Raw genomic sequence first — 10859 nt, 5'->3', positions numbered from 1 at the left:
AAAAGAATTTCTGAATATGTAAATAATTTTACTTAAAAATTTAACTGTAAGAATAGTTATTAAATTTTTAATTTGTCCAGTATTTTGCTGATACTAGTTACTATGATAACTTTATTTTGGCTTGTCCTTATACAGTTAGTGATAAATTTAGGTTATGAGAATATGTACTTCTTATCTTCACTTCTTTTGCCGATATTAAATATAAGTGTACCTCACTTTTACCTGTCCAATAGCAATTGCACGATTTATGATATATGATGAAACTGGATCAACAAAAAATCAATCAATCAGTTAATCATTACCCGTATGTGCACTAGCAATCTGCAAAGGACTACTTGCTGATGCCTGACTGTCTTGACATATTCCCTGAATTGTCAAATGGTAAATTATACACATCTCATTTTGGCTGTCAAACTAATGCAGGGTGGTCCATTGATCATGACCGAGCCAAATATCTCACGAAATAAGCGTCAAACTAAAAAACAACAAAGAACGAAACTTGTCTAGCTTGAAGGTGGAAACCAGCTGACACTATGGTTGACCCACTAGACGGCGCTGCCATAGGTCGAACGGATATCAACTGCGTTTTTTAAAATAGGAATTCCCATTTTGTATTACATATTCGTGTAGTACGTAAAGAAATATGAATGTTTTAGTTGGGTCACTTTTTTCGCTTTGTGATGGATGGCGCTGTAATAGTCACAAACATATGTCTCGCAATTTTAGACGAACAGTTGGTAACAAGTAGGTTTTTTAAATTAAAATACAGAACATAGGTACGTTTCAACACCTTATTTCGACTGTTCCAATGTGATACATGTTCTTTTGTGAACTTATCATTTCTGAGAACTCATGCTGTTACAGCGTGATTACCTGTAAATACCACATTAATGCAATAAATGCTCAAAATGATGTCCGTCAACCTCAGTTCATTTGGCAATACGTGTAATGACATTCCTCTCAACAGCGAGTAGTTCCCCTTCCATAATGTTCGCACATCCACTGACAATGGGCTGACACATGTTGTCGGTGGATCACGATAGCAAATATCCTCCAACTTTCCCCACAGAAAGATATCCGGGGACGTCAGATCCGGTGAACCTGCAGGCCATGGTATGGTGCATCGACGACCAATCCACCTGCCATGAAATATGCTACTCAATACCGCTTCAACCGCACGCGAGCTAAGTGCCGGACATCCATCATGTTGGAAGTACATCGCCGTTCTGTCAAGCAGTGAAACATCTTGTAGTAACATCGGTAGAACATTACGGAGGAAATCAGCATACATTGCACCACTTAAATTGCTATCAATAAAATGGGGGCCAAAGATCCTTCCTCCCATAATGCCGCACCATACATTACCCTGCCAAGGTCGCTGATGTTCCACTTGTCGCAGCTATCGTGGATTTTCCGTTGCCCAATAGTGCATATTATGCCGGTTTTATGTTACCGCTGTTGGTGAATGACGCTTATTTGCTAAATAGAACCCGTGCAAAAAATCTGTCATCGTCCCGTATTTTTCTTGTGCCCAGTGGCAGAACTGTACACGACGTTCAAAGTCGTCGCCTGGTGCATAGAAATATGGTACGGGTGCAATCGATGTTGATGTAGCATTCTCAACACCGATGTTTTTCAGATTCCCGATTCTCGCGCAATTTGTCTGCTACTGATATGCGGATTAGCAGCGACAGCAGCTAAAACACCTACTTGGGCATCATCATTTGTTGCAGGTTGTGGTTGACGTTTCACATGTGGCTGAACACTTCCTGCCGGCCGATGTGGCCATGCGGTTCTAGGCGCTTCAGTCTGGAACCGCGTGACCGCTACGGTCGCAGGTTCGAATCCTGCCTCGGGCATGGATGTGTGTGATGTCCTTAGGTTAGTTAGGTTTAATCAGTTCTAAGTTCTAGGCGACTGATGACCTCAGAAGTTAAGTCGCATAGTGATCAGAGCCATTTGAACCATTTTTTTAACACTTCCTGTTTCCTTAAATAACGTAACTATCCTGCGAACGGTCTGGACACTTTGATGTCGTCCAGGATACTGAGCAGCATACATATCACACGCCCGTTGGGCATTTTGATCACAATAGCCATACATCAACACGATATCGGTCTTTTCCGCAATTGGGTAATGGTCCATTTTAACACGGTTAATGTGTCACGAAGCAAATATCGTCCGTACTGGCGGAATGTTACGTGATATCACATACTTATACGTTTGTGACTATTACAGCGCCATCTATCAAAAAGCGAAAAAAGTGTTCCAACTAAAACATTCATACTTCTTTACGCACTACACGAATATGTAATAAAAAATAGAGGTTCCTATTTTAAAAAATGCAGTTGATATCCGTTTGACCAATGGCAGCATCATCTAGCGGGCCAATCATAGCGCCATATGGTTTCCCCCTTCAAGCTAGACGAGTTTCATTCTTTGTAGTTTTTTCGTCTGATGCTTATTTCGTCAGATATTTGGCCCGATCACTATCAATGGACCACCCTGTATATCTGGAACAGATATCACATTATGCTTTATTTTCTGTGACATTCTGTTGAGAATCTCACATACTCCCCCATTCTGCTCCAGTCCGGAATCCCTGAACCATTACACCAACAACCTGACAACAGCTTTCGCATCCCGCAACTACCCTCCCGACCTGATACAGAAGCAAATAACCAGAGCCACTTCCTCATCCTCTCAAACCCAGAACCTCCCACAGAAGAACCACAAAAGTGCCCCACTTGTGACAGGATACTTTCCAGGACTGGATCAGACTCTGAATGTGGCTCTCCAGCAGGGATACGAGATACGACTTCCTCAAATCCTGCCCTGAAATGAGATCCATCCTTCATGAAATCCTCCCCACTCCACCAAGAGTGTCTTTCCGCCGTCCACCTAACCTTCGTAACCTCTTAGTTCATCCCTATGAAATCCCCAAACCACCTTCCCTACCCTCTGGCTCCTACCCTTGTAACCGCCCCCGGTGTAAAACCTGTCCCATGCATCCTCCCACCACCACCTACTCCAGTCCTGTAACCCGGAAGGTGTACACGATCAAAGGCAGAGCCACATGTGAAAGCACCCACGTGATTTACCAACTGACCTGCCTACACTGTGACGCATTCTATGTGGTAATGACCAGCAACAAACTGTCCATTCGCATGAATGGACACAGGCAGACAGTGTTTGTTGGTAATGAGGATCACCCTGTGGCTAAACATGCCTTGGTGCACGGCCAGCACATCTTGGCACAGTGTTACACCGTCCAGGTTATCTGGATACTTCCCACTAACACCAACCTATCCGAACTCCGGAGATGGGAACTTGCTCTTCAATATATCCTCTCTTCCCGTTATCCACCAGGCCTCAATCTCCGCTAATTTCAAGTTGCTGCCACTCATACCTCACCTGTCATACAACAACATCTTTGCCTCTGCACTTCCACCTCGACTGACATCTCTGCCCCAACTCTTTGCCTTTGAATATGTCTGCTTGTGTCTGTATATGTGTGGATGGATATGTGTGTGTGTGCGTGAGTGTATACCCATCCTTTTTTTCCCCCTAAGGTAAGTCTTTCCGCTCCCGGGATTGGAATGACTCCTTACCCTCTCCCTTAAAACCCACATCCTTTCATCTTTCCCTCTCCTTCCCTCTTTCCTGACGAAGCAACCGTTGGTTGCGAAAGCTAGAATTTTGTGTGTACGTTTGTGTTTGTTTGCGTGTCTATCGATGTGCCAGCGCTTTCGTTTAGTAAGTCACATCATCTTTGTTTTTAGATATATTTTTCCCACGTGGAATGTTTCCCTCTATTATATACTATTTGGAATGCGTCATTTCCTTCTAGTATACTAATTTTGTGCACAAACGGACCTCAATTATGTTGCACTTGCAAAATACAGAATATCTGGTTTCTATCTGCAGCTGACCCATGTGAAAGAGGTAAAATGTAATGTGTACAATAGGCAAATATGATGTGGGTAATATAGTATTTGGTGGCAGAAAACTGATACATAACTGCAACAAAAAACAGTGCATACAGTTTCGGATAAAGAACAGTACGATAGTAGCGAAATTTCATTGTCACAAAATGATCAAATAATCAGTTAAGTGAAATAATTGAAGTTCTTAGGACTGATAGACGAAAAGTACTGAAGTATCACATTCCAGATCTTGTGCAGAACTAAATTATGCTGTCTTAAGTATAAGAAAATCCTCACTGTCTCCAACGGTGAAAGGCAAGAGATTATTAACTTTTCATAGTGTCAGTCAGTATAACGAGTTGACAAAAATCATGGGATAGCAATATGGACATACATAGATGGCATTAGTATTGCATACACAAAGCACAACAGGGCAGTGTGTTGGCAGAGCTGTCATTTGTACTCAGCTGGTTCTTGTGAAAAGATTTCTGAAGTAATTACAGCTGCACATCAGGAATTAACAGACTTTGAATGCGGAATGGTACATGAAGCTAGACACACAGAATTTTCCATTTCGGAAATCATTAAGGAATTCAATATTCTGAGATCACAGTGTCAAGAGTGTGCCAATAATACCATATTTCAGGCATTACCTCTCACCACGGACAATGCAGTGGGTGACAGCCTTCACTTAACAATCGAGACTAGCAGAGTTTGCATAGCACTGTCAGTGCTAAGAGACGAGAAATGCTGCATACAATAACTGCAGAGATCAATGTGGGATGTACGACAAATGTATCCATTAAAACAGTGCGGCGAATTCTGATGACCACCAATAGTGTCTTTGCTAACTGCAGAACATTGTCTGCAATGCCTCTCCTGGGCTCGTGACCATATCGGTTGGATGATAGACAACTTGAAAACAGTAGCCTGGTCAGATGAGACATGATTTCGGTTGGTAAGAGCTGATGGCAGGATTCGAGTATGGCACAGACCCCACAAAGCTGTGGACCCCAGCTGTCGACGAGGCACTATGCAAGCTGGTTGTGGCTCCATAATGGAGTGGCCTGTGTTTACATAGTCTGGACTGGGTCTTCTGGTCTGTTCAACTACCCGGTGACCATTTGCAGCCATTCATGGGCTTCATGTTCCCAATTTGGAATTGGATTTTTACGGATGACAATGTGCCACAACTGTTCGCAACTGGTTTTAAGAAAATTTTGCACAGTTCAAGAGAATGATCTGGCCGCCCAGATCATCTGAAAAGAATCCCATCAAACATTTATGGGACATAATCGAGAGGTCAGTTAGTGCACAAAATCCTGCACCAGCAACACTTTCGCAATTATGGATGGTTACAGAAGTAGCATGGTTTAGTATTTCTGCAGGAGACTACCAACAACTTGTTGAGTCCATGCCGTGCTGAGTTGCTGTACTATGCTTGGCAAAAGGAAGTTCAACATAATATTACGAGAGATCCTATGACTTTTACCACCTAGGTGTAATATAATACAGTAGCTTATGCTGGGGCAGTTCTGTACATTCACAAAGAATTTTCCTACCCCAGAAAAATGTAATCAGGATGATCTGCAGTGTCTATGAATTGTGGTGCAAGCAACTGTTTAAGTGCCTCAAAATTTTAAATCTGCCATGCCTGTAATATATCCCCCCCCCAGATTTGTGGTTAATAATATAGAATTGTTTAAAAGGAACAATAACTAGAAAAAGATTTTCATTTGGATAATGCTTCTTAACCAAAGTACAGAAAGGTATTCACTACTCTGCAGGTTCCATTTCCAATGGGGATCCTGCATTAATGAAAATTGGCATACCTCAGTGTGGGTGGCGGACTGTGCCGAGGTCTCGAGCATCAAGGCGAAGGCTCCCAATCACTTTGTTAATAGATTCAGTGTGCTATCTGATGCTGGGGTGGGGGTGGGGGGCTGAGCTGGATTAGAATGCACCTTCTGCCAGGATAGTGGCCGCTCCTTCTGCATGGTCCGGATAGGCACGTGGAGATAGGGGATTGTTAGTTTTTGGGAGCTCCAATGTTAGGCAGGTCATGGAGTCCCTCAGGAGCATAGTGGCTAGGGCAGGGAAGAAGTCCAACATTCACTCGGTGTAGTTGCTGAGGGGCCTTGTCTGGGATGTGGAAGAGGCTCTTCCGGCTGCTATCGAGTGTGTGGGGTGCAGCCAGCTGCAGATTGTTGCACATGTCGGCACGAACGATGGCAGTTGTTGGGGTTCCGAGGAAATGCTTGGGTCCTTTCGACGGCTGGCTAAATTGGTGAAGGCGGCCTCCATCTCTTGAGGAGTAGAAGCCAAGCTGATGATCTGCAGCATCGTACCCAGGGTAGACCAGGGTCCTCTGGTTTGCAGTCGAGTGGAGAATCTAAACCAGAGGCTACGTCGACTCTGTGACGAAAATGGTTGTAGATTCCTCAACCTACGCTATGGGGTAGAAGGTTGTAGAATGCCCCTTGATAGATCAGGGGTGCATGACACACAGGAAGCAGCTACATGGGTAGCACAGTACTTGTGGTGTGCACATGAGTTTTTTTTTAGATTAGGTTCCTCCCCATGAGAAACAAACCATTGGCCTGAAAAATTACCAGTTCGTGACACTGATGTGGGTTTGCCAACTGTAAAAATTGTTAGTTCACCTAAACAGGTCATTCCAAAGGATTTGAATATGCTAAATCTCATGTTGGTAAATTGTCAAAGTGTCTGTAGCAAAATCCCCGAGTTACTCTCCAAAATAAACAGTAGTAATGCCAATATTGTATTAGGTACCAAAAGCTGGTTGAAACCAGACATAAATAGCAGTGAAATTTTGAACTCAGATTGGACAATGTTTAGGAAGGACACGACTGATGCTATGGGAGGTAGTGTGTTCATTGCAGTTAAAAGCTGTTTAAACACAGTTGAGATCGATACTGGGTGAGACTGTGAAATCGTCTGGATAAAGTTGTCAATCAGACAAGGAGTGACCATTGTATTAAGATGTTTTCATAGACAACCAGCATCTGCAACAAATGCCGCTGAACATTTCAGGGAAAGTCTTGAGTACATAGGAAATAAATATCCAAATTATCCATTAGTTATACATGGAGACTTTAATCTGGTGTCCATTGACTGGGAAAATTACACGTTTATCACAGGGGGCAGAAGCAAAGACTCGTCTGAAGTTATTCTAGGGGCACTCTCAACATACAACCTTGAGCAATTGGTTGGAAAACCAACTTGAGATGGGAACATTTTAGATATCTTGGGGACAAACAGACCTGATCTTTTTGAGGAAGTTAATCTAGAAGAAGGTATTAGCGACCATAATGTTGTTGTGGCTTCTATGACACTGGAAGTTGCAAAACAACCCAAAAAACAGCATAGAGTTTTCTTGTTTGGGAAGGCAAATAAAAGTGACATTAATGAATATCTTCATAGTCAGCTCCAAGCATTCACCACGGGACACAAAGATATTGAGCATCTTTGGTCGGGATTTAAAGGTGTTGTCAACCATGTGCTAGAGAAATATGTGCCTAGCAAAAATATAGGGGAGGGAAAGGACCCACTTTGGTTCAACAAACATATTAGGCAGTTGATAGCCACTGCCCCGCTGACAAACAGAAATTATGCGAAATGAAAGCAGCTGCCAAAAGGTCAATTTTGGTCGTACGTAAAATCTATGAAGGTCCAACTAATTCAATACCTTCTCTTGCTGACAGTATGGGTAATGTGATGGATGATGATAAACAGAAGGCCGAAATTCTAAACCTAGCTTTCCAAAACTCATTTATGGTAGAGGACTGCAGCACCATTCCCCCTTTCAATTATTGAACAAATGCAAGGATGGCTGACTTAGTGTTTTGTGTATGCCAGGAAGGCACCTGGCCCAGATGGTATCCCTGTTAAGATTTTATGCTGACTGTGCTACAAATATAGCACCATTCTTATCCATCATCTATCAGAGATCATTGGAACAGCAGAAAGTTCCGTGGGACTGGAAGAAGGCCCAGGTCATAGCAATCTATAGAAAGGGTAGAAAATCAGAACAACATAATTACCGGCCAATTTCACTGACATCGATTTGTTGTAGAATCATGGAACATATTTTGTGTTCAGACATAATGATGTTTCTAGACTCTGAGAAGCTCATTTGCAGAAACCAGCATGGTTTTAGGAAACAGCAATCATGTGAGAGACAGCTGGACCTATTTGTGCATGATATACACAGGCTCAAAGTACTGGTCCCCAGGTTGATGCCATATTCCTCGACTTTCAAAAGGTGTTTGACTCATGCGGTTGAATAGAAAGTTTTCTAACAGACAGAGAGCAGTTGTCATCCTGAATGGGGAGACTTCAACAGAAACAAGCATAACATCAGGTGTGCCCCGGGGCAGCGTAATAGGTCCGCTGCTTTTTACGATTTACATAAACAATCTGGTTGATGGTATAGACAGTGGCATTAGACTGTTTGCCGATGATGCTGCAGTCTACAGGAAAGTAGCATCACACGAGAGCTGTGAACAAATCAATGAGGATTTGCAGAAAATAAATGCGTGGTGTAATGACTGGCAGTTATCTCTCAATATTATTAAGTGTAATCTACTGTGTACAACAAAGTGAAAATTCCCATTAATGTACAAGTACAAAATAAATGCCCAGTCTTTGGAAGCAGTAACATCCATCAACTATCTGGGAGTGATTATTCGAAACGATCTCAAATGGAACAATCAGATTACACAAGTATTGGGTAAGGTGAAATCTAGATTGCAGTTTATTGGTAGAATCCTGAAGCGACGCTATCCTCCAACAAAGGAAATTGCTTACAATACTTTAGTTCATCCTGTCTTAGAGTATTGAGTCTGATTCAAGAGATAGAGAAGGTCCAAAGAAGAGCGACAAGATTCGTGACTGGTACATTTAGCCATCGCGAGAGTATTACAAATATCATAGAAAGTTTGAAGTGGGACACACTTGCAGATAGACAATGCACTAAACTGAAGGGGCTGCTCACTAAATTCCAAAATCCGATCTCTGCCAAGGATGTAGTGCTTATATTATTACCACCAACTTTCAAATCACACAATGGTCACCATTCAAATATAAGGGAAATTAGAGCTCTTACTGAGGCATTCAGATATGAAAGTTGGTGCTAATAATATATGCTCTACATCCTGAGCGAAGATAAAATTTTGGAATTTAGTGAGCAGCCCCTTCCGTTTAGCGCGTCGTCTATCTGCAAGTGTGTCCCACACACTGCTTGGTGGCTAGCGGAATATATATGTAGATGTAGAAAACTTATCAGCCATTTGAATTGTTAAGGTTTTATACACGTGTAAAACCTATCAAACGCTTGAAAGGTTAAAAACACATTTTTGAAAGATCTCTGATATACAGCAACAGGTACACTACATATTTTCGTATTACTAAATGCTGCATGTTTTAGTATCACGGAAGTATAAATTTGAATTTCACCAAAAACAGCACTTTTGTTTCCAAAGCATTGAAATCAAGATTGCGATGTGATTTTGTAAACCAATTATGGTTATGTCACATGATCTCGCCAGCCGATGACAGCATATATGCAGAGCATAAGGCATGTGATGTAGTCAGCCAATAACAACATCACTGTTAAGTTATGCGAACACACAAATAGAAAAAGTTAATGGTTTAAGGTAATATACATGGTGAAGCTACAAGAAAAGCTAAGCTTTCTCATGTAATATTCGTCTCAAAGATTAATAAGCTACAAGAAAAGGTAAGCTTTCACTTATAACATTGGTCTTTACTGTGCGTGTTACAGTTACATCACACAAATGTGTCAGTAAAATTTTAATAATGGCATAAATGTCTGGTTCTATGGGCTCTAAATTATTCTAAGTGGCTGGTCCCTAAAGTGTTACGATTTCAAAGAGAGTTAAACGCTCTGTGATTTAGGACATTCATCGCACATTCTTACATGTAACATAATTCACTTTGCGTAAAGGTAAATTTACTTTGAAAGTAACACTTTTCAAACCACCATTCGCAATATTTTCCTACTACCCGTTAGAAATAGGTTCATTTCAGCAGTTGCCAGAAAGCGCCAGAAAACAGGCGTTATTGCACGTGCGCAGCTACGATGATGTATGGAGCCTTTATGTTAGTACGTATAAAGTATTAAAAGCTATTACATTATGTCACAAAAGAAACAGGACATCAGAGGATACTCCAAGAGCATCAGAATTTCATAAACCATACTAAAATGCATAATTCTGCTTAAAGTGCACTTTTGTATGTCCAGATTCACAATGAAGTAGGCCCCAACCTGATTTAAGCTTTTCAGTCTGGTTTTTGTGATGCAGATTTTCTTGGAATACCACTACTGCATTACATCATGCTGCATTCTTCATTATTGCATAATGCCGTTATGTGCCAGCAGATTAAAACATGCTCTTGAATTTCGGCTGGCAGTTGAAACTAGCCGACAGTGTGGAATAGAACACTTCGTTTCAAATAAATTGACTGTGTCTGCGGGAAGGATTAATAAAAGCCAAATTTCTTTAGCAAGCTGACAAAAATAACTTGATTGTTCTGCGAGCCAATTAATACTTGACTGCCAAAAACACAGAAATACGAAAACTGAAACTCATAACATATTTTAGTCTTTCCTTATTATGTGAATGTATATTAATTCACTTGATAGGTCCCAGCATAATATAATGAAAAATATACAATAAATGTTTAGATATATGGAAATAATGAGATTAATTTTTCGGCACTTGGAGAAGCACAATTAAGCTGGGCTGTGCCTGTAAATGGGTTCATATTAGTTTTGCATGAACGAAATAGTCTTTCTCTTGTTGTAGATTTATGCTTACCAATTAATAATACTACGTCCGATTGCCGTATCTGCCTACAAAATCTTGACCATGTCCATAATTCCTTTTG

The sequence above is a fragment of the Schistocerca serialis genome, chromosome 2, assembly GCF_023864345.2.
Source record: "Schistocerca serialis cubense isolate TAMUIC-IGC-003099 chromosome 2, iqSchSeri2.2, whole genome shotgun sequence".
Lineage (NCBI taxonomy): Eukaryota > Metazoa > Arthropoda > Insecta > Orthoptera > Acrididae > Schistocerca > Schistocerca serialis.
The sequence above is the reverse complement of the archived record's forward strand: the minus strand, read 5'-3'. Positions refer to the sequence as shown.